The sequence below is a fragment of the Taudactylus pleione genome, unplaced genomic scaffold, assembly GCF_031769625.1.
Source record: "Taudactylus pleione unplaced genomic scaffold, aTauple2 ptg000015l, whole genome shotgun sequence".
NCBI lineage: Eukaryota > Metazoa > Chordata > Amphibia > Anura > Myobatrachidae > Taudactylus > Taudactylus pleione.
This window is the reverse complement of record NW_028284417.1, coordinates 19,636,328-19,659,739: the sequence shown is the minus strand read 5'-3', so window position 1 is coordinate 19,659,739 and position 23,412 is coordinate 19,636,328. Positions and strand designations below refer to the sequence as shown.

The 23,412-nt window shown below is 42.3% G+C and overlaps 1 protein-coding gene across 2 annotated transcripts in view; it reads right to left on the bottom strand.

Annotated features, from left to right (window-relative positions):
- RNGTT (RNA guanylyltransferase and 5'-phosphatase) overlaps positions 1 to 23,412 on the bottom strand; it is a 337,387-nt gene that overhangs the window by 14,669 nt on the left and 299,306 nt on the right. The gene's annotated exons all lie outside the window — the stretch shown is intronic.

Below are 23,412 nucleotides of genomic sequence, written 5' to 3'. Positions count from 1 at the left end.
TTGGATTGAGATCTGGGCTTTGACTAGTCCATTCCAACACATTTAAATGTTTTCCCCAACTCGAGTGTCGCTTTAGCAGTATGCTTCGGGTCATTGTCCTGCTGGAAGGTGAACCTCTGTCCCAGTCTCAAATCACAGGCAGACTGAAAAAGGTTTTGCTCAAGAATATCCCTGTATTTAGCACCATCCATCTTCCCTCAACTCAAATCGGTTTCCCAGTCGCTGCTGCTGAAAAACATCCCCACAGCATGATGCTGCTTACATCATGTTTCACTGTGGGGAAGGTGTTCTTGGGGTGATGGGATGTGTTGGGTTTGCGCCAGACACAGCGTTTTCCTTGGACGAAAAGTGAAATTTTAGTCTCATCTGACCAGAGCACCTTCCTCCATACATTTGGGGAGTCGCCCACATGCCTTTTGGCAAACTCAAATAGTGTCTTCTTATTTTTATCACTAAGTAATGGCTTTGTTTCTGGTCGCTCTTCTCTGTGCTGCCTCTCTGATTAATGCCCTCCTTGCCCGGTCTGAGTTTTGGTGGGCGGCCCTCTCTTGGCAGGTTTGTTGTGGTACCATGATCTTTCCATTTGATGATGATGGATTTGATGGTGCTCCGGGGGATCATCAAAGAATTGGATATTTTTTTTTATAACCCAACCCAGAATTGTCCTTCTCAAGAACTTTGTCCCTGACTTGTTTGGAGAGCTCCTTGGTCTTCATGGTGTGATGCCTCTTGCTTAGTGGTGTTGCAACCTCTGGGGTCTTTCAGAAAAGGTGTGTTTATACTGACAGATCATGTAACACTTAGATTTCACACAGGTGGACTTCATTTGACCAATTATCTGAATTCTGAATGTAATTGGTTGCACCAGAACTTTTGAGGGGCTTCATAGCAAAGGGGGTGATTACATATGCACATGCCAATTTTCTGAATTTTATTTATAAAGATTCTTTTTTATATTTATTTTTCTCATTTCACTTCACCAAATTAGACTATTTTGTGCAGATCCATCACCTAAAATTCAGATAAAAAAAATAATTAATTACAGGTTGTAATGTAACAAAAAAGGTAAAAAGCCAAGGGGGTGAATACTTTTGCAAGGCACTGTACACACAATAGAGAAATGAACATCAGCAATTAATAAGATCTAAAATTACATCAAGTAACATCAAGGGGACTCAATTTAAACTAAATTGAAGAGGGTTAGACTGAGATTCCTGCATTATAAACTGGGCGCCTTCACCTTCTGTCACATATTCATGCCATGGCATCCACTTCACAGAAGTGGAGGATGAATAGGGCATAAACTCTGTTTCCATAGTAAAATTAAAATGTACTTTATGAAAAACTTTTAAGACAGAAGGGGGCAGGGGATGTTTCCAAAATTGGGCTAGAGCGGCACGCGCTTCAAAGCAGATATAACGTAGCACATAGCGGTGATGAGATTGAACCGCTGCAGGAAATATGTGTAACAAGGCTAGGGCTGGAGATGGGGTCAAAGATAGGTTCAATACTTTGCTAATCAATTGAAAAATATCTACTCAAAAAGCATGGAGGAGGGGACAGGACCAAAAATGTGAAATACATGGCCCTCCTCACTGCACTGTCGCTAGCAGCATTTAAATCAAGGAGGTCCAAACCTTAAGTTGAGTTAAAAGGCATGCCTCTTGGTAAAGTGTAAGATCAGGGAGAGCTAAGCCATCCCTAACCTTTGTTAGGATTATCCTTGAGTGTGCAATTTTAGGAGGAAGGGATTTCCACACATATATAGCTAAAGCCGTATGAAGGTGGATCTTAGCAGCTAGGGGTTTAATAGTAAAACAAAAATCAAAGGTGAAAGGGGGCAAACTTGGATAGTGCTGTTGGAGATTGGGAAACCATTTGAGAAAAAGCCATTACTGAACACCCGAGCAGATGTGGTGCTATGTAAGGCCAGAATAGACAACAATATTTGGTCCCGGAAACCAAACCTAGAAAGAACTTCATGCATGTACTGTAAAAGCCAGTTTAATCGATCTAATGCTTTTTGAGCATCAAGAGAATGCCCTGGTCAGCTGGGAGGGAATAAATTAGGTTAAATAGTGTTATCAGACGCTTGTCTGCCAGGCACAAACCCAACCTGATCGGGGTGAATCAAGGAAGGTAGGAAGACATTAGGACGAGTAGCAATCAATTTAGCATAGAGCTTAACATCGCCATTAAGCAATGCAATAGGACGGTTATGGTGACAATAAGCCGGGTCTTTCCCTGGTTTGGGTAGGGTAACAACTTGAGCTAACATTTCCTTTGAAAATGCACCCAGGGTAGTCACTTCATTGAACACAAACGTCAGTGTAGGAATTAATTGGTCCTGAAAGGAGGTGTAAAAATCATTAATAAAACCAGGGGGACCTGGAGCCTTGCCCCGTGGGACATTTAATTGCTGTAACAACTTCCGACGGGGATCAAGGGGATTCAACATCTCCAGCTGATCATCAGATAGGGAAGGTAAACCTATAGCCGTCAAAAAGAGAGTTAATAGTCGATAAAGAAGGCTGAAGTGTAGAAGGGTCTGAGGATAGCTTGGGTGTAATAATTGGCAAATTGGTTCGCTATCTCTGATGGATTAGAGATTTTAGTATCTGCTGGGGAAAAACATGCTTAATCCTATTCCTAGCCTGTTGCGTGCCAACATTTTATCAGGTCTATTGCCTACCAGGTAGAACCTCTGGCGTAACCTATTGAGGGCAGTTTGCGTGCGAGCTATGAGAAGCTTCTGCAATTGGCTCCTAACAGCTGACAATTCTTTACGGAGAGTTTTGGAAGGGTGAGTCTTATTTCAATCCACCAAATCTCGGAGTTTAGTCTCTAAATCTGATTGGCGTTGCAAATTCTGTCTTTTAAGCGTAGCACCAGCCTGAATAGCAGAGCCACTAACCATAACCTTAGAGACACACCAAAAATTGTAAATAGACGTGTCAGAGGGAGAATTAAAGGCCATATAAGATGATATACTATATACACAATACTTTTTCGCTACCATAGGCAGAGGGGCGGGGGGACATGATATCGAGCGATGTCCCAGCACCACAATACTGGGGCAATGTCCGACCATGAGATACGAAGGATATCTACCAGACCGGAATGCTGTAGTGTCCATTTATCGCATAAAATTAAATCTATACGAGAGTAGGAGTTATGGACTGAGGAATAATAAGTATAGTCACGGCCAGTTGGGTTTTGAACATGCCAGACACGTCATATAAATCAAATTCAGCTAAAAGACTTTGAAAAGCTGCGGAAGGACCTGTTTGAGATGTGGGGAAAGTAGCAGGAAATTGAGTAGATTTATCCAATTTGGAATCTAGTACCAAATTGAAATCCCCCAAAACAATAAAGGAACCCATACAGATCTTCTGTCTAGTTAGACATTATTTACGTAAAATTGATACCTGGCTAGAATTAGCGGCATATACAGAAACTATCATGGCCAACTTTTTTTTTCCAAAAGGCCCGTTAAGATAAGGAAACAACCATTTTTATCTGCCAAGTGAGTGCAACACGAATAAAACAGATTTACTAGCAACACCATTTCGCTTAAAAGGGCCATTTGCAAAATAACTCTATGAATATCTCTGATCCTTCAAAACGGAGGGGCCCAAAGAGAAAAAGTGAGTCTCCTGTAAAGCTACTACATTGGCTTTCTGTTTGTTTTACAGAGCCAATCTACGCTTATTGGGGGAATTTAACCTCTTAACAGTTAACGATACAATGTGCACCATCTAAACAGCTAAAGGGAGGCAGTAAAAGTCATAGAATGAACCCACAAAAAACTGAGTAAGGTAGATTCTAGTGCGTAAAGTCCCAAAAGGTATCCCAAAAACCAAAGGGGAAAAGGGGGTAAAACAGGAGGGACAGGGAAAGGGGGAAGGAAAGAGAACCAAAACGACCCTGTGAACTGGGCTTGCATAACTACTGCAGGGTAGAGAACAAAATGCAATACAGGTAGTACAATTGCAAATAAGTGGGTATGTGGCCTAGCACCACAAACCATACAGTAGAATAGCAATAAGAACACAAAATGCAAAATATAGCATATCTAAAACAAACTGATAAGGCACATAGAAATATCAAATGCAAATATGTGAATAATAGTAAAAAAACCCCAATAAAATAAGGGAACAAATATACAATATACAAAGTGAGAGCAAAATGAGAATTTATCACAGTAACTCACGAATCTGGAAGGAAAACTGTTGATTAAAGCACAGAAATCTCAAGGGATGCAATGAGTATACAAGAGTCCAGAGAAGGTTGCAGTCCGAAACAGAAAAATTAACTCTTCAGGATGTGGACCATTCAGATAGAAGAGAAGGCTGTTTCTTGGATCCAGTGGGTAATTTAAGGAAGATATCCCAGTCAGACAGCAACTTAACACCAGCATCCAAGGTAGATATAACATAAGAAGAGCCTTCGTGGGTAATAATCAGCTTCACCAAAAAACCCCAGCGATACAGAATCTCCTGAGCACCGAGGGCTGAATTGATGAGAGCAAACTATCTCCGTTTAGCAATGGTCAACGGAAATAAGACAGATAACAGCTTTGTAAGCCACCAAGGATGTCAGAGTCACCAACAGACCTGGCAGCTTGGGAGATGCATTCCTTGGTGGTAAAGAAGTGGAAGAGAAGGAGAGTGTCCCTTGGGAGGTGGGAGGAAACTGACCGAGGTCTAGGCAGACGGTGAATCCTATCAATAAAAAGATCTCTATCGTCCGCATCAGGTAGCAATTTGCCTCAGAACTATCGGATTATGCCAAGTCCCTGTTTAGCAGAGAATCAGGGATTCTGTGGATTTTAATAGTGTTCCTCCTAGAGCGATCCTCCATGTCAGCCATCTTATCTTTAATCAGTTTGCTGCTGGTCATGAGCAGACATAAGATCATTATGGGAAGCCACTAATTCTTCCATCTTACGTTCCAGTTTATCTGTGCGGTCTCTGTTTTAACCTCATGAATAGCGAGTGGGAGGTGCGAACAACCTTCTGGTTAGGAAGGATACTCATGGGGGGAGCAACCAGTTTGCTCTCTTAGGAGGCATAGTGAAGTACAGGTCGGAAATAAAGGTCAGGCGAATGGTTGCGTCGCACTAATTGGAACAGAGTCTCTGCGATGATACAATGGTGTGATGGTTCAAGAGAAATAACTAGGAGATATGCATATAAAACATGGGTAGTGGGCCGTAAAAAGCAGAAATCACATCTGGTGTCCAATAAGTCCTGCAGGCGAAAGATACTCTAGTCAAAGCCTGCGGAATCACTATTAAGGGCAGAATGCTGCGGAGTATCAGATACCTTTGGGTGTGAGGAGCGAGCATATACTTTTGGGATGGATGATCAACAGACCCACTCACAAAAACAGCAGGGCACTTGACCAGTCCCTCAGTGCTCCGGATCAGGGAGAAGGCAGGCAGGGAACCAGCACACCAATGAAGGGAGCAGCAGCTGGCCAGTTAACACTGGCTCTGTCCTCGGAGGTACCACCACACAGTGGTGGGGCTCTGGGAGCAGGAAACGCCGTCCGCTGCGCCACCAGGCTGCTTGCAAAATCGAGCACAGGGCTTTAGGACGGGGAATAGGCCAAAACATGCAGGAACCTAATAAAAGATTCCCAGCTCTGCGGAGTGAAGATGAAGGTGAGTAGAGCTGCCCAGAGATGAAATATGGAGCAGTTTGAAGACAACAATCAGGAGCTCCAACAAAGCACGTCTAGTCCCGAAGGCTGACACACCATGCCCCCATGGTCGTTAGTTTTAAACCATCAGGAGGGAACCAAGGATGGTTTAACCATCGATGGCTTCCAATTATGCTTGCACAGACCTTGGGAACATGCATTAAAGGTTAAAGTAGTTACCATCGGTGTCATACCATCGATGACTAAAAAAGTCAACAAACCCATCTCATCTGCGACTGGCATGCTGATACTAACTGCAATATTGTTATGACTTACAGCTCTTGTGGGGCTGCAAGTCCAAGCAATTATCCCAGAAGCAGATCTAAATTAGGGAAGAAATACCTTGCAGGATTACAATGGGGACTACCAGGTAACACATTCTTTATATTTTAGGAGATGTTGAATTGCTCTGCCTTCTTTGTGCTTCTCACGCATGTCTGCGCTGACACCAGTTTCTGTGAAACTTTCTAATTCAATAGCTATTAAAACAGAGGGTCTTGCGCTGTACCGGGGTGTATACTAGCCCCTCATGTGACTGGTGTGTTGATTGTCTAAAAAGATGGGTTGGGTGTAAGTGTGTCTCTGGTGTGTATTTGGATATGTAGATATATGTATTTAGTACCAGGATAAAGTAGGTGTAACCAATACTGGTAATAAATAACACTTTATTCTACTAAAACACTCAAAAAACATACACAATACATAAAATAAATAAGACAATTTGTATAATTTAAAGAGAGGCAAATGCTCATATCTAGTTCTAAACTCATGTAACAATTTTAAAAATATATTCTTCGCGCTCCACTTCATCAGGTTATGAATGTCATACACAATATGAATGCATACCTATATTAAAACTAGATATGAGCAATAGCAGGGTCAGAGCGGCCCACAGGGGAATACCCGATTGGCCCCACACCCTCCTCTGTTGTCAGGTTCCAGACCAATTATGCATTGTTACTCTATTACAAGGTAAGTTACCAGTAGAGCAGGTACATGGATGCTTGGCTCCTGCCAATCAAAATTAGTGATTTCGTTAGCATATGTAATGTTTTCTTGTGTGAAAATAACATTTAAAATATAGAATATTGCAAACTAAGAATGTAATTGTAAAAAATAAAAAAGTAATCAACACTTAAGTCATCCCAGTGGTAATAACTTATATAATTTAACTTTTTTTTTTTTCACAATTGCATGTATTTGGCCTTTAATAGACCTAATGTAGTCTTTGAGGTGTAGATACTGACTGGTGTGTTCAGAGGTCCCCTGCAATTTGTAGAGTGCATTGATGTGGTATATACAGATAGGATCACCATCATGTGCAAAATTATATATATATATATTTAGTTACATTATACTTAATTCCCATGACTATTGTGTATTCACTACAGTGCTTAATCTGGTAAACTATACTGCAGGAAGTAACAGTATTTACTATATATATTTATAAGGGGTCGAGGCCATGCACTGTAGTAGCCATGTTGTCTGCACTCTTCATCTGCTCTACTGGTTGGCCAGCCTCTGTGGTGGCTGGCCACATCCCTTAAGCATAGGCCCCTACCCAGTCCAACATTGAGCATTAAGATGGCCATACAACAGACCAACTTTCCTCCAACCATCCAACTAGTTGGTTGGTTGGAATGAAAATCCAGTAATGCATAGGAGCGAATGACAATCAGCCATTTGTTCCCAAACATCTGCAGTTGCACACAGAATATAGGCATTCATCATATCTTTGTAAACAGCATAAGCAGCTTGTGCGTCCTATTCACATCACTTTGCGAATATCGAGCATTTGAAGGGGAAAAAGTCGCACAAAAAGACGCTTGGCACTACCGAGTTGCAACGCTACATGGCACGATTAGAAAGGCCGTTTAACACCAAGGAGGTGTTAGACACATCTGTAGCTAAGTTTTGCTCCTGTGTGTGTACTTCTGACAATCGTGTATATTTTTTTGATTAAAATCTGTAGGGAAATGACACTAGATGGATGTGTTCTCTCTCTTTTAATCACCACATACATTGTTGATTGGAGATGGAGATTAGAAGAAACTATCTGTATGGGTCAAACTAGGGGAAAACAAGATATGGATCTTGGTTATACGATACATATAAAGTGCAATCAGATAGGGACCAGTGGAGGATTCACTAGTCGGTGTCTGCATGGATGATCTGAATTAAATGAAATGAATCCCTGAAAAGGAGCATTGGATAATGGCTATTTCACACATTTTAAATTATTTATTTTGCAAGTGTAACCACATAGGAACCTGTGGAGGTTTCACCTGTGTGAGTCTGCTTGAGGATTTGAAGTGATGTCACTGAGTATTTATTTACACTGTCATTTCTTCCTTTTTTCATGAGGATACAGTACAAACATAGGATGATGTATTTTTGCTTCGTTTCATCGCCCTGCACCAACTACACAAACAAATATATTGCAGTGCTCGCAAATACTTCATGTCGGTATATCAGTCAACATTTCGGTCTAATACCAGGCCTTTCTCAAAAGATGCTAGGTGACAGCATAAACTTGTTTACAAACACAATAGGACACAGTGGGCCTGATTCAGAGATGCTGATGTTCAATGATTTCAGCGATTTTTTGCTACTGCCTGTGCGTGAAAATCCCTGAAAAACTCCTATGGCACATACATGACACAGAGACCCTGTTGCAATTGAGGTGCTCTGTATCAGAAATGTCTTGGAAGTGGTAGGCGTTCCTGGGCTGTGTCTAAACAGATGCACGGAGATGGTCCGTCTAATGGGTGTGTCGCTGAATTGTTTGTGTACATAGGGCTGGTGCAAGTTTCAATGGTGCGACTGATGGTGGCGTCTGAAGACGTACCAGGTGGTATAACAGTGTCTACTGACGCTGAAAGTGGGTGTCTTAGTCCTTACACATTCATACGCAAGGATGCAAACCAGGGATGGACTTTGTAGTGGCATTTGCATAAAGTCGCAGATAGGTGATTACCAAAAGACACTGTCAAATCTGCGTTCACTCTAAATCAGGCCTAGTATGTGGACATCCAAACATAACACCCATGTGTGCTTTATAAACATCTCATTCCAAAACCATCTGTATTAGTATCGGACTGGTACAGATGTGTCCACATACATTTTACCTTAAACATGATGCATGAGCGCCGTGCAATTCTGTCGCGTGTAGCAAATCTTTACCTTCAAATGCCTCTTATACTTATTGTGAAATACTGTGTTATAGTGGCAGTGGCTGTGACACTAACGTATCATTTCACATGTAGATACGCCCGCAGTCGCACACAGAATATAGGTATGCCACATATTCCTATGTGGATTTTTTTATTCACTTTGCAAATAAGACATATTTGAAGGTACAAAGTCTAACGAAAAGACTCTCAGCGCTACCGAGTCACTCCACTGCATGGTGCGACTAGAAGGGCTGTTTACCGTGCAAGGAAGTAAGATGTATGTGGACACATCTGTATCTCCATTGTTGGTGTAACAGGCCAAACCATGAAATTACAACAAACTTTATGGTCGGTAGTATGCATTCGGTAGTGAGCGGTTTCCCGGCATCTCAAACATCCATCAGACTGCCAGATCATGAAGCATGATTGGTTACTCCATTGAACACGTTTCCACTGCTCCAGAGTCCAATGGAGGTATGATTTACACCTCTCTAATAGACATTTGGGATTGTGCATGGTGATCGGATGCTTGTGTGCTGCTGCTCAAGCATGGAAACCTAATCTGTAACTAAATAGTGAGTGTTGCCATCGAGGGCAGATGTTTTTTAAGCACTATATACTATATCACTCAGCGGTACTGTTCTGCAAGTTAGTATTGCCCCACTGCTTCATGGCTGAGCTGCTGTTGCCCCTACATGTTACCACTTCACTATAAAATCGCTCACTGTTGACCGAGCAGCTCAAAGTCTCTTGCTGGCATCCAATGACTTTCTAAAAAGTCACTGACCTCTTCAGTACAGCCCATTCTACTTCTAATGTTTGACTATGGAGATTACATAGCTGCATTCTTGATTTTATGTAACTGTGGGTGTAGCTGAAATGGCCACACACACAACTAAAGGTGGGTACACACCTGAAAGATATATCTGCAGATTGAATGATCTGCAGATCAGGGGCGTCTTGAGAGGAGGGGCCCGTGTGCACTCCCTGTGCGGGGCCCCCTCCTCTCTACCCGGTGGCTGGCAGCCAACTGATACAGCTAGCCAGCCACCGGAGCCTTAGTAGACTCCGGACACTAGAGTGTTCCCGGAGTCTACTGCGCATGCGCAGAATGCCGGAAAATGGCCGCGACAGCCATTTTTCTGGCGTTCTCCGCATGCGCAGTAGACTCCGGGCACACTCTAGTGCCTGGAGTCTACTGCGCAGAAAACCGGAAACATGGCCGCGGCGGCCATTTTCCGGTGTTCTGAGCAGCGCAGACGTAGGACCACGGACAGGTAAGTCTAAAATTATATGGGTGCAGTGTGTGCAGTGCAGGGGGGCCCGTGTGCCCCGCACACACTGCACCCATTATAGATACGCCACTGCTGCAGACATATCTTTATATGATGATCGTTCATACACAGTGCCGCTGTGTTTGTACCGTCGGTCTGCCCGCATACACTTGCCGATGGACAGATGTCTGCAGACATATCTGTCCAACGGCTGTGCAGCACAGCCAATGCAATATGTCTGTGAAAGACCCGGTTCACAGACATACCGTCTGTACACACTGGCCGATCAAATGAGCGGCCAATATATCGGCCACTGTGTACCCAGCATTAGAAGCGGTGTCCACATACTTTTGGCCATGTAGTATTTCTGCTAAATAAGGCTTCAGAGGCAATCCGTCCCATCTACTGTACGTATGTTTACAGTACTAATTATATTATAGATTCTAATCCGTGTGATGGAAAAAAGAATGGTGCCCTTTTTGTCTCTAACACAAACTGACAAGTTAATTGTAGTTTACAGTGCAAAAGAGAAATACTGTGTTTTAGTCATTAGTAGAGATAACTATAAAGTAGACACATTCACATTTTTCCTATTCATTTTCTATATTTTACAATTATATTTTTTTTTATTTGCTTCTTGCAGACAGAGGAGTGGCAGATAAAAGTATTTGTGTATTAATATAGACATACAATGGGAAGATTTCAATATTTACATCTTCCATTCATGATATGTAGACTAACACTTAAACAATAGAAAAACATGAATGGATTAAAGGAAAAATGGAAGAAAGCGAAAACCCAGCTAAATATTAATGAAATATGTATTTAGTTTTATAATGGAAATTACAGCATTTTTTCTTCTTACTGTGCTGTGAGAGCTTTAGCATTATCCTTCAAATGAATTACTGGGTGTTAAACATTTGACTTTGTATCATGGTATTACAAATTCTGCAACAGACTTGTGCCAGTAAAATTGTGTTCAGTAAATCAAACTGGAAATTTGTATGTAAGTAGAAGGAAAACATTCTATTACCAGCTTTACAATCTCATTGTTCAACATACAGTTGAAAGTGAAACAAGTAGAAAAAATAGGTATTATACAATGACAGGAATAGTATTCATAGGCTGTCAACTACTACATAATCTGTACAAAATAGGTAATCCCAGCCTATGCATAATGGCAAACTGTAATGCTGTCCTTATAGTGTGTGAAACTATGTGCCAGACGGGATGTAGTTATAAAACCGGCGGCCGCGATGCCGCCTGTCTCAATACTGACAGGGGACTTAATATAGGCATCTAAATACTGATGCCTATCTTAATCCCGACACTGGAACACAGAAGGACGGCAGCCTGAACAAACTAAGGGCCTGATTCAGAGCCGGACGCAAGTGGCTGCTCGTTCGCTCTGAGCGATGTTTGCCCAACTGCGCATGCGTACGGATCGTAATACGCATGCGTGAACCAGTCAGTGCGGCCGAAAATCGTGTGCTCACAAAATAGCGAATGCCTGCTATTTTGAGTGACAGAATAAGGCGTATGTGGGTGGTAACAGGGGAAGGTGCTTGAAAACGGGGAGTGGGGATCCGATCGCAGGCGTGCTTAAAGGTCAAAACGGGCGTTTTATGGGTGTGCATAATTAAAACATCAGCGTCATTGACAACGTCACTGGTTTTTGTTTTAGCCAGAACTGCTCGCAAAATTGTGGTAGCAAAAACCAACCACAAGAATAGCGAGCAGCTCATACCCTGTTCAATGTACTCGATTAATCTAATAAATAGCGGACATGACGTAAGATGCGAGCGGCCAGGGGGCGTAGTTTCCCAAAAAACGACCGCAAGTTTTGTTCGCTCGTTCAGACCTAGAGGCGTGAACAGACCGCAAACAGCGAACGGTTCATTTGAATAGCCACCCCTATTTTCTTGACGAGCGAGCGCAAATAGCGACCGGCTCTGAATCACGCCCTAAATCCGCACTTAGCGTTAGCCGCTGAGGAAAAGGGGGAGGGTTAGGTTTAGACAGTGTGGTTTGGCACAACAGGGGGGGTTAGGGTACAAGGAGGGGGGTTAGGGTTGGGTAAGTATACACAGCCTTGACGAAGCCTGCCGTGATTTGACAGGCGAAACGCTTTGGCCATGCCCCCTAATCCGCAACAAGAGGAGACACAAACACTTAAGGTAAGAGTGCACGCTCACCGCCAGCGTTATCCGCGAACCATCCAATCCCGCCAGCAGCCAGGAACAGACGGACGGAGGACCACTGTATGCAGACACCATACAGAGGATCAGCATTCCGTTACTGACACCGCCGGCGGCACCGGATATCTGGGAGTTACCTTCTTTTTTCAATTTAACAAACAGCCACTTTAACGGGAATTTACTTGTTACACTGAAGAAGCAGCATATACCAAAAGGAATTATCCCATAACAGCACATGCTGCAACCTAATGACTATGCACACAAATCACTGATCTATTGATATAACGAGTAAGGTCAATACTTTATTCTCCTTAGAACAATACATGTTATGTGACAAACTGTATAAGTTAAGGACTGCGACAGCCAGAGGCAAACTACTTCACTATATCAATTGCAAGGTGTGAGCTGTTTATTTTAGAAGATATTTGCTAATATATTACTTTCATCATTGTGTTTTCTTATTTTTTACTCCTTTCTTTCCATGTTTCTACATGTTTTTATGTCCTTATATTTTATCAACTAAGTTTTTACCACCCTATCAACTGTGAAAACATTTGTTTTTAAAAATCTTGTAATTAACAATCAGACAATTAAGTACTTTAATTTTTTAAATCATTATATATACAGATTATCTGAATCCCAGTACTGCGCCATCAGGGTACACTCTTTAGTCACTAACAAGTATACTTACCCGACCCCTGTCGGAATACCAACCATTGGGATTGCCGTTGTTGGTATTCTGACAGGAGGCATCCCGACAGCCGGCATTACATACCCATTCCATGCCATACACCCTCACAAATAAATCCTTTAGGCACGTGGTTCCTAAACTTTCTCTATGCGTGGCACCCCTTATAGTCTCAGAATTTCATAGCGGCACACCTAAGCCAAGGGGTAGATTCAATTAGTGTTGAGGTTCCATTGGAACTCACGCTAATGTAACACAGACAAAAGTGAGGTTCTCTTACAATAATAGCCTCTTAAGTGTGCATAAGTCATGCACATACATACGTACAGGCAGGGTAACACAGACATACATACACACACAAACAGGCAGGATAACACAGACACATACATACAGGCAGGGTCACACCTACACACACACAGGTAAGGTCATACATACATATACACAAGCAAGGTCAAACAGACATACATACACACAAATATACAGACAGGGTCACACATACACACAGACATACATACAAATACAAACACACTGGCAGGGTCACAGAGACATATACATACATAAATACATACAAACAGGCAGGGTCACACCTACACACACACACCTACATACATACATACATACACATACAGGCAGGGTCACACCTACACACACATACTGGAAGGGTCACACATACATACACACAGGCATGGTCACATGGCACAAATGCACACAAGCAGAGTCACACACAGACACATACAGCTGGGTCACATATACATACACACATGCAGGCAGACTGCAGTACCTCTATCACCTTGCTTGATGTGGACTAGGAGCCAGCAACTCCTTCCTCCTCCATGCTGCTGTAGTCCCATCCTCTCTGCTGGGGTCAGAGGAGCATGTGCTGAGCTCCACCAATCAGGGCTCAGCACAAGCTCCTCTGACCCCGAGTGTCACTAGCATAGATAAAGCAGCAGCAGGAATGAAGATCTGCACGGAGCTGTCTGCTGCTCTATATCTCGACCCCCATCCGGCTCTTCCCTAATGCGGTTCTCTCAAAATTGGGAGAACCACATTGCTATAAAGACTAGCTGCCTGAAAAAAAAAAAACTGCCCGGCGGTAGGCGGGCCCGTGCGGCCCCCCTGTAAGTGCGCTGCGGCACCCAGTTTGGCAAACACTGCTTTAGACTTTGACCTTGCCCAGTATTGTAATATAACAGGATATAGGTATTTGCATTGTGCATGCTGAGAGATCTAATAGAACTAAAGGAAAGATGATCATGTAGTTAAAATATTCATCATAAGGTAAAAAAAAAAACCTCCTGTCAAAGAGTTTGAATATGCTGATAATATTAATTAATTGCAAACACAAATATGAGAGAAAGCACCAACGCACAGCAAAAAAAGATGGAGGAGGTCTGTGTTAGTTGGCTTATTTCCTAGAATCAGATCCTGAATAGTCAGCAACTGTGTAGGTAGCTAATTATACTGCGTAAGAATGCATCATTCCACACGCTAAAAATAATACACTCTCTCTTTTGGAATCTAAGCGACTGTGGCTGTACCCATGATTTCTATTAGATTATAGAAATCATTGGCCAATGAGTAAGCGTTCTTTAAAAAGAGAAATAAAGACTATTTGTCACAACCCGGTTGGTTAAAGAATGATGATAAACCTATTAAGCAGAACAAAGCGTCATCTAAAAGACAGAAGGAGATGATGTGTAGGTCATGTAATCTTGTCAGAACAGCTAGATAGATGGAATGTCATGGATTGCTCACATGTATGGAACACAACTATTACTCAGATTTACTAATACAATTACTCTATTTAAAGATAAAGGAACTGAACAAAAACTATATCTATTAATGTGCCAGCTGCTTGTAAAATAGATAGCCTCTTAGCATGTAGCTGGAACAGTTGATATATATATATATATATATATATCATAATTAAGCATAATGATGTTAAAAGGATAATTACCTACAGCCATATGATTAACTATTCCCATAAGACCATAATGAAGATCCAACTACGGTACATCATAAACTAGGACTCTGTAGGGAGGGGAGTAAAGAAGCACAGGCAAAGGGCTAATGTTAATTTGTTGATTTAGAATGCAAATTAGTGCTTCATCCTCATTTCCCCACATAGAAAAATGCACAGTATTATAATAAAAGTATAATTTACTGAGGGATATAAAATAGTGCAATTAGATTTTTTTTATTAAACTACTGTATGCAAATGAAATGTGTGTAATGGTGACAAGTTGAGGAAGTCACTATTATAGGCTTGCTGTTATTAGTTCACAATGTGCAAAAAACAAACAAACAAAATTCTCTTTAGGTGCTAGAGAGAGCTGCAATAACACATGAAGAATTTACCACTCAGATCACAGGTCGGTGATTCCTAAATTGCAGATATAAACTGATGGTGCTATACAAATCAAGTCTTTCATTTACTATGGTTGAGAAGACACATTTAAAATGAATGATTTACACACTTTAAATAGTGATGGGCAACCTTTAGCGCTCTAACAGAACTACATTTACCATAATCATCAGTTACTTTTGTACCAAATGTTGCTCATTTGTCATTGTAACTACATGGGCTTTGTATACCCAAAGTCTAGACATAGATACCAGAAAATGCGGCCTTACCTTTAACAATGGTAGAAGAAAGAACACGGCAAGCAAAAAGGTGCCATCCACATAGAATCTCTATTGTAGAATCATGCACAACTGGCTAAAGATAGGACTGAGGAGCAGCAGGCTAGCAGAAGCTTGAAGGTTTTTTTTCTTTAAAACAGATGCTTTTTAACTAATATGTCTACCCTCATCTATCGCTTTCTGGTGGAGTTCATGTTGGCCTCCTATTATTTTTATTGGGCAGAGTCCTGATGCTTACAAGCAGCTAGGACAGCTACTACCCACCTCCAGCACTGCTTGGGTCTTTCCACATCACACATCACCTGTAAATTAAAACTGCCAATCACACTCCCAATATTCAAGCAAGCAGAACTCCGGTCGATGCACTACGCTACAGCAAGAGTCATTCACACCCTACTGTTTATATGCTGGCTTGTTTATTTAATATTTACATAATGAACATCAACCAGTACTATTACATTTGAACAGAGACCTTATTTAATATCTAGCCAGTCACACATGCAGGATCAGGATTAGGGTCTACTCAACTGCATAAAATATGAGAACAAACAGAGTAAGAAAACTACATTGCCATTATCTTGTGCTCTTGTCATCATATATCTCAGATGAAGTATTAAATAGTATTTTGCATGTTTAGAAGCAGAACAGCAGATTACACTTTAACAGAAAAAAAGGCATAAGATCAAAGTTATGGATAACAGTGAAGTGCGGGCTACAAAGTTAACAAGTAATAAATTAAACTGTATACTGTGCCAGAAAACCAAAGCCTACTACTTCATAAACAAGCATGACCCTTTAAAAATAAAGCTTGACGGAAAATGGTTTTCATTCAATTACTCTAAAAGGTCAGTTTAAGCCGACTGCAACTTTTGACATTTTAAATGGATTTTGTACAGGCTAAATTATAAACTTTGTGACTTTGCTACCAGGAAAAACATAGTGTTCTATTTCCTTTTATAAAACATTATCACTGGGGAAACACAATCACTACAGACTTAGTAGAATTACTGTGTATTTACAAAAGGCATGAATCCATATACAGTACATTAGCTTTCGGTGTTTCAAAACTACTTTTGCAATCAAAGCTCTTACAATGTGCGAGTTTCTTTTTAGCAAAACAGGATAGAAAAACATATTACAATGCTAATTGCATAATGGCATAGGGATGTAAAAAGGTAATTCTCTCTTGGCTTTGTAAGCCTCTTACAACTAGTCATAGTACAGTCGGTTTAATATAATAATGCAAACTAAAGTACTGTATGACATGAAGAGGACACATGAATATTGTACATACTGCTATATTACAGAACAAGTTAAAACTGTCCTTTGCTAAACCTGCAGCTGGGCATCTATTTCCAATCGTGACAGGTTCCTCTACACTGTATACTGTGCCACTACCCAGCGTAATATATAGGTTACATTATCTTTAAACTAAAGTGCTGTCATAAATGCCTCTTCTGTCATACACAGCAGTCCCCAGTTGTTTAGATTTCTCACCTTGCAATTGCAACTACACCGAACACTATCAACCCTTCACACCAGGATTTGGAAAGCTCATAGCTCTCCATCTTTGTGAAACTACAAGTCCCATTATTTCCCGGCTGTTAGGACATAGGATTTCACACTTCCACAACATCTGGACAGACAAAGCTAGTAAGCACAGATAAATATCTGATAACATTTATTAAAGAGTTTTTGTGGAAAATGTCCCCATTAAGATTCCACTGACTGCATTGGAAAGTTCCCACAACAGATATCGGAAATCCACTGTGGCCTCTCAAAAGCTGCCCCATACAGTAGGTTACTTTAGGGACTGTGGTACGGTCAATATTAGCAAACTCTGAAAAGCGAAGCTTGGCACCTGATCGCTATAGCCATTGTAGTACATTAATGTAATTTTTTTTTAGATGGATCCATTAATTCATGCTTGCTGTATATGATCCAAACCTGGAAGTACAGTGATTGCGTAAATGATCAGTTTATAGTTTAGTCTTCGCAGGGAACAGGCTCTTACCGGAACCCACGTCCCTGCAAGAAAATATTGATAAATTGCCTCCAAAGAGTATTTGTTGTTGCAAGATATGGCGATAGGAAATACTACTTATGTGGTCAAAAATGGAAGCCTTGATAAATAGCTCCCCGGGTATTATGAGCGCATTTATAAAACCCAATCATCTAAAAGGAACATTACTGTTTGCATAAAAGTCTATTATGGTTATTTTACTGTCCCTAACAGACAATCCATTTAATCATTGCTGTTCTAGTTGTACCCATCACTAAGTTAGGTGTTTAGCACCAACAAAGGAAGTGAAAAGCACTCATGGATCATTGCGTCACAGAAATTCCTAAGTGTCAAAAACTGCCCTTGGATCAATTCAGGAGGTAAAATATAAAAGACATCAAATAATGAATAAATATGGTCAAAGATGACATTTTGAAGTGGGAGTATGGAAATATCAGGGCTTTACTTAGACAGTCCCAAATAGTAAGCCCCCCCTGATGTTTCCATACAACTACTTCAAAATAATGACAGTGTGACCTGGGCCTAAAGCCCAGGGACACGGGCTATCTGCATGCCTAACAAGCACCACAGGCCCGAATGCATCCATGGGACTAGTGCCAGACAACCCTAGTGGTTTAGGGAGGGTAAAATAAGTGAAGGTGTCCGAAGTCGCCTACCATGGTGCCGCGAGAAGCTGCAGTGGGGAGCTTTGTTTAGCTCTTTTACTTTCCAGAACTGCAGCACTCTCCGGTTCATAACTTCTTGTTTCGGCTGCTGGTCCATCCTGGCCAGCTGCGCCGCCTCTTCTTCCGTGGCTGGCTTATCCTTCTTCTTTACTTCAGGTGGTCTTCTTTGCACCCTGTTTGCTACTCTCCCAGCACAGCACCCTTCAAAGCAGCACACATCTCCTCACACCTTGCCAGCCCTCACAACAGCAGCACTCACCTTTACGCACATCACCCCTCCCAGCAGCACAGCACACCTCACCTTCCCTCACAACAGCACTCACCTCTCCTCATAGCAGCACTCAACTCTACTCATAGTAGAACTGACCTACCCTCATACCACCCCTCACAGCAGCACTCACACCTCTCTTCACAGCTCCCCTCCCAGCAGAACACATCTCCTCACGCCTCACTGCAGCACTCATCTCTCCTCACACCTCACCTCCCAGCAGCACTCGCCTCTCCTCACCCTCATCTCCCCTGCCAGCAGCACGCACCTCTCCTCACGCCTTCCCTCATAAGAGCACTCACCTCTCCTCACACCCCACCTAACCTCAAAGTAGCACTCACCTATCCTCATACTTCCCCTCCCAGGAGCACTCACTTCTCCTCACACCTCCCCTCCTCTCCCAGCAGCACATTCCTTTCCTAGCAACACTTTTTTCCTCCCCTCCCATCAGCACACACCTCTACACTCCTCACCCCTCCCCTCACAGTAGCAATCACCTCTCCTTACACATCCCCTCCCCACAGAGCAGTACACCTCTACTCACACCTCATTTCCCTCATAGGAGCACTCGCCTTTCCTCACACCACACCTCAAATCCCCTCACCTCACAGCAGCTCTCACCTCTCCTCCCCTCACAGTAGCACTCGCCTATCTTCATATCTCCCCTCACACCTCCACTCCCCTCCACCGCAGCTTACATCTCCTCATGCCTCACCTTCCCTCACAACAGTACTAACCTCTCCTCACCTTCTCTCTCAGCAGCACACCTCCCCTCCCACCTCACCATAGCAATCACCTCTGATCAAACCTCTCCTGCCTTTGCATCAGCACTCACCTCCCCTCACAGCATCACTCACCTCTCCACACCTTCCCTCACAGCAGCACACCTCTCCTAACACCTACCCCTCACCTCTCCTCACACCTCCCCTCCCAGCAACACGCATCTCTTCACGCCTCACCTTCCCTCACACCAGCACTCACCTATCCTCACAACTCACTTCCCAGCAGCACTCACCTCTCCTCACCTCCCCGCTCAGCAGCATACCTCTCCTCACACATCACTTTCCTTCACAACAGCACTTACCTCTCCTCAGACCACACCTCAAATGTCCTCACATCAGCACTCACCTCTCCTCATAGCAGAGCTCACCTCTCCTCACATCTTCCTTCACCTCTCTTCACACCTCGCCTTCCCTCACAGCAGTACTCACCGCCCCTCACCTCTCCTCCATTCACCGCAACCCTGTGATTAACTCGCAGCCAGCACTAATACTTAAGTGTGCGTAGAGATTCAATGATCTTTTCAGGAAGAGCATTATGTTATCATAACATTATTGACTGGAAAAGATTCCATATCAGCCCTAAACAGCCTTTAACAATGAAATTCATATCAAGCACATTTAGTGGCACGTTTTGCAGACAGGTCATGTAAAAACTTTTTCAATAGTTAGCACAGAGTTGCTTTGTTATAGTTTTTTTGATGCCACTAAACATTTTATGCAATGCCCACTTGCGTTTTAAAGAATGCTTACAGCACAGTCAGGTTTAAACACAAAAGGACCCAGAGAAGAAAATCTGAGTTCCTCAACATCCAGGTTAATTAGAAATAAATACAAATTATGACATTTAAGTCAAATTAAAGTAATGAAATTAGTATTTTTGAACACTGATCGCTTCATGGCCCCTATGACCCCATGTTGGTAAATGTCCTTTCTGATCTGCTCTAAAATTAGCCATGCCATAAAGTATGACATTATATCCCTTTCAGACAGAAACCCCATCTTTAACCTGGCTCAGACCTGGGACACTGAACACGGGTAGAAGCCGGGGATTCAGTTCGCCGTTCACCCTGGACCCGGGTCTTTCGTCTTTCAGTGGGCTCTTGGAGATGTTGTTATCTCAGAGCGCCCACTGTGCCCTCCAATCAGTTCCTTTTAGGCTTGACCTGGGTCATCGTGACCCGGGTCATACCTTTTAAACAGCAGACAACTTGGGTCGAACATGGGAATAACCCTGGTAGCGACCAGGGTCGAAGTCCTGGAGATTTCAACCCAGGTTTACCCCTTTCACACAGAAAAAGGACCCCGGTTGACCCAGCTTGCCCTGGAAAATTCTCAGGTCCTTTTCTCTGTCTGAAAGGGGTATAATTAACAGCACAATATAGACTAAGATAACAAATTCTATATCAGCATCTACTACTCTAGCAACTTCTGACAATACTCAAAACTTTCTTACAGACGATTAGGGATCATTTTTTAAATTGCTATGCAAAATAAACAAAGGATAAAACAATCAACTAAATGATATATGTATACTCACAATACTAAATAGAATGTCAAAACAAAAACAAAAAACAATACAGCTGAGTTACTGAAAATACTTCATGTTGCATAGTCACAAGATAGTTCTGTAATGATATAAATGTGGATTCAGATATAAAAGAGGTTCTCCCTAAAGAGAAACAGCAGCTGTTGCCAAGAGAAAACATAGGGTTCAGTTAGACAAAAGGCGAGATATGTGATCAAGGGCAGAAGCTAGAACAAGTGACTTCAAGGTTATAATTTGAAAAATACAACCTATGCAAAACAGTTTCTGCAAATGCGGAGCACAACTTTGAATGACATACTATTTGACCTTTTCATTATTTGTAGACTTAACTAATAAATTGTGCCCATGGGAAATTATGGAAATATTGTATTTTCTCTGTGACTAAAATGCATGTTTCAAAGTCAGATCTATGAATGCAGGCTGCAAATCTGTATCTGTAAATGAATGCATGAAATTGGAGCTTAAATTAGGCTCATTACCCATCTATGCTTTTCAGTTAATGCATAAAACACATGCCTTTCCACACATTTATAATACTTTTTGAATAGTTTAATTTGGTAACCACAAACATTGTGTACAGACACATTAAGCATTATTTTATCAATTTGTAATTTTTTATTTTTAAATTGCATTTCATTAATATTCCATGTACCCCACCCATATACAAACTGTACAGGTAAATATGAACCATATAAGACAGTTGCTTCAGTAGCTGATGGCAGTCTTCTGAGTTCCATTGCCTATACCCAAAAAAGGATGCTCCAACAGCTCTATTGTTTTGCACATCCTGAATCAATTATTCCTCCCCATCTCTTAATACCTGCCAGGGGCAAACGCAGGATTTTTAAGGGGGTACTTCCATAAATATAAATATATATATCTATACACACACACACATACTGTATATATACACACACATATAACATACACACATAAGCATATTTACCCACAGCATACATACACAAATAAGCACAAACATAATTACACACAGAATATACACACACACACGAAAGCAAGCATACTTACAAAACCAAGGGCTGAGGAGGGAGGTCGCCACCAGAGTCCAGCGGAGCTGCTGCTGCTACTCACCAACCGCAGCTGCTCCTGCCTCGGCCATATCCTCTGCAGAGAGTTCTGCCAATCAGAGCTCTCTATCTGAGGAGCGACCGCTCCGTCACACCTGGCGCTGCGGGTGAGCCGCGGCTAATGCATGGCTGCATGCAGAGACTGAGACAAGGCTGTCTCCGTCTCTATGAAACAAGTTTAGTCCATCGGGGGGGGGGGGGGGGCGCGGGCTTTCTGAGTACTCTGAAACCCCACCTGCGTGCGCGCATGCCTTTCCCAACTAGTCCATGTCTTACTTTACCATGCACTTCATTTATCTTATCTCTTCTTCCACCATTCTATGTCTCTCTGTCCCATCATTATTCCTCCTCAAGACTTGCTTGAGGATGAATAATGATGGGACTGTTGAGCCCGAAAATGTGTATAGGAAAGATTCCTGGACTGCACACCCCGAATATATATAATGGGAGGTGCTACCTGATGAGACTAATTGCAGGCACAGAAACAGAAAGATCTCAGGTGCACAACTCCAAATTACTGATAATATATAAATGCAATAACATTTTGCAATCAATAGAGGTTTTTAGCATAATCATGGCCAAGGTTATGGGCCTACCCACCATATCCAGGTAACCTCTTTAGGGTAGGTCCCTAACATTCTAGGGCTCAAATCCAGAGTGCAGGACACCCCTAAATCAGCGCAGCCTAGCCACCCCAGGGAATTGCCATAGTGAGGTCAAAATACAAATATAATGAAACAAAGTATTAAAATTGTGCAGAAAAGAAAGAATGTGTTATAATGCAATGCCCTCGAGTAGACCAAAAAAGGTTTAAAAGCAATTTTAATACTTTGTTTCATTATATTTGTATTTTCACATTTCTATGCAGCCATAGCTGCTCTTACTTTTTTTACTTCACTTTTCTCACTATGGCAATGCCATGGGGTGGCTAGGCTGTGCTGATTTAGGGGTGTCCTGTGCTCTGGAGTTGAACCCTAGTATGTTAGGGACCTACCCTAAAGAGGTTACCTGGATATGGTGGGTAGGCCCATAACCATGGCCATGATTATGCTAAAAACCTCTTGATTGCAAAATGTTATTGCATTTATTTATTATCAGTAATTTGGAGTTGTGCACCTGAGATCTGTCTGTTTCTGCGCCTGCCAGCCGTGAGTCAGTGACCTCTTTGGCAGTCAGCTCGAGAACAGGAGGGAGGATGCTAAAGGAGTCTGGCCAAGCAGTGTTCGAGCCCCCATCTCTCAGGAGGCCCCCTGAGTAGAGATGCACTGACCAGCCCCAGTGACAGTGCCAGCCAATCTGTGTGGGATCCGCGTCGCTGCAGTATTAGGAAGAATCGGATGGGGAGCCTCTCCACTGTC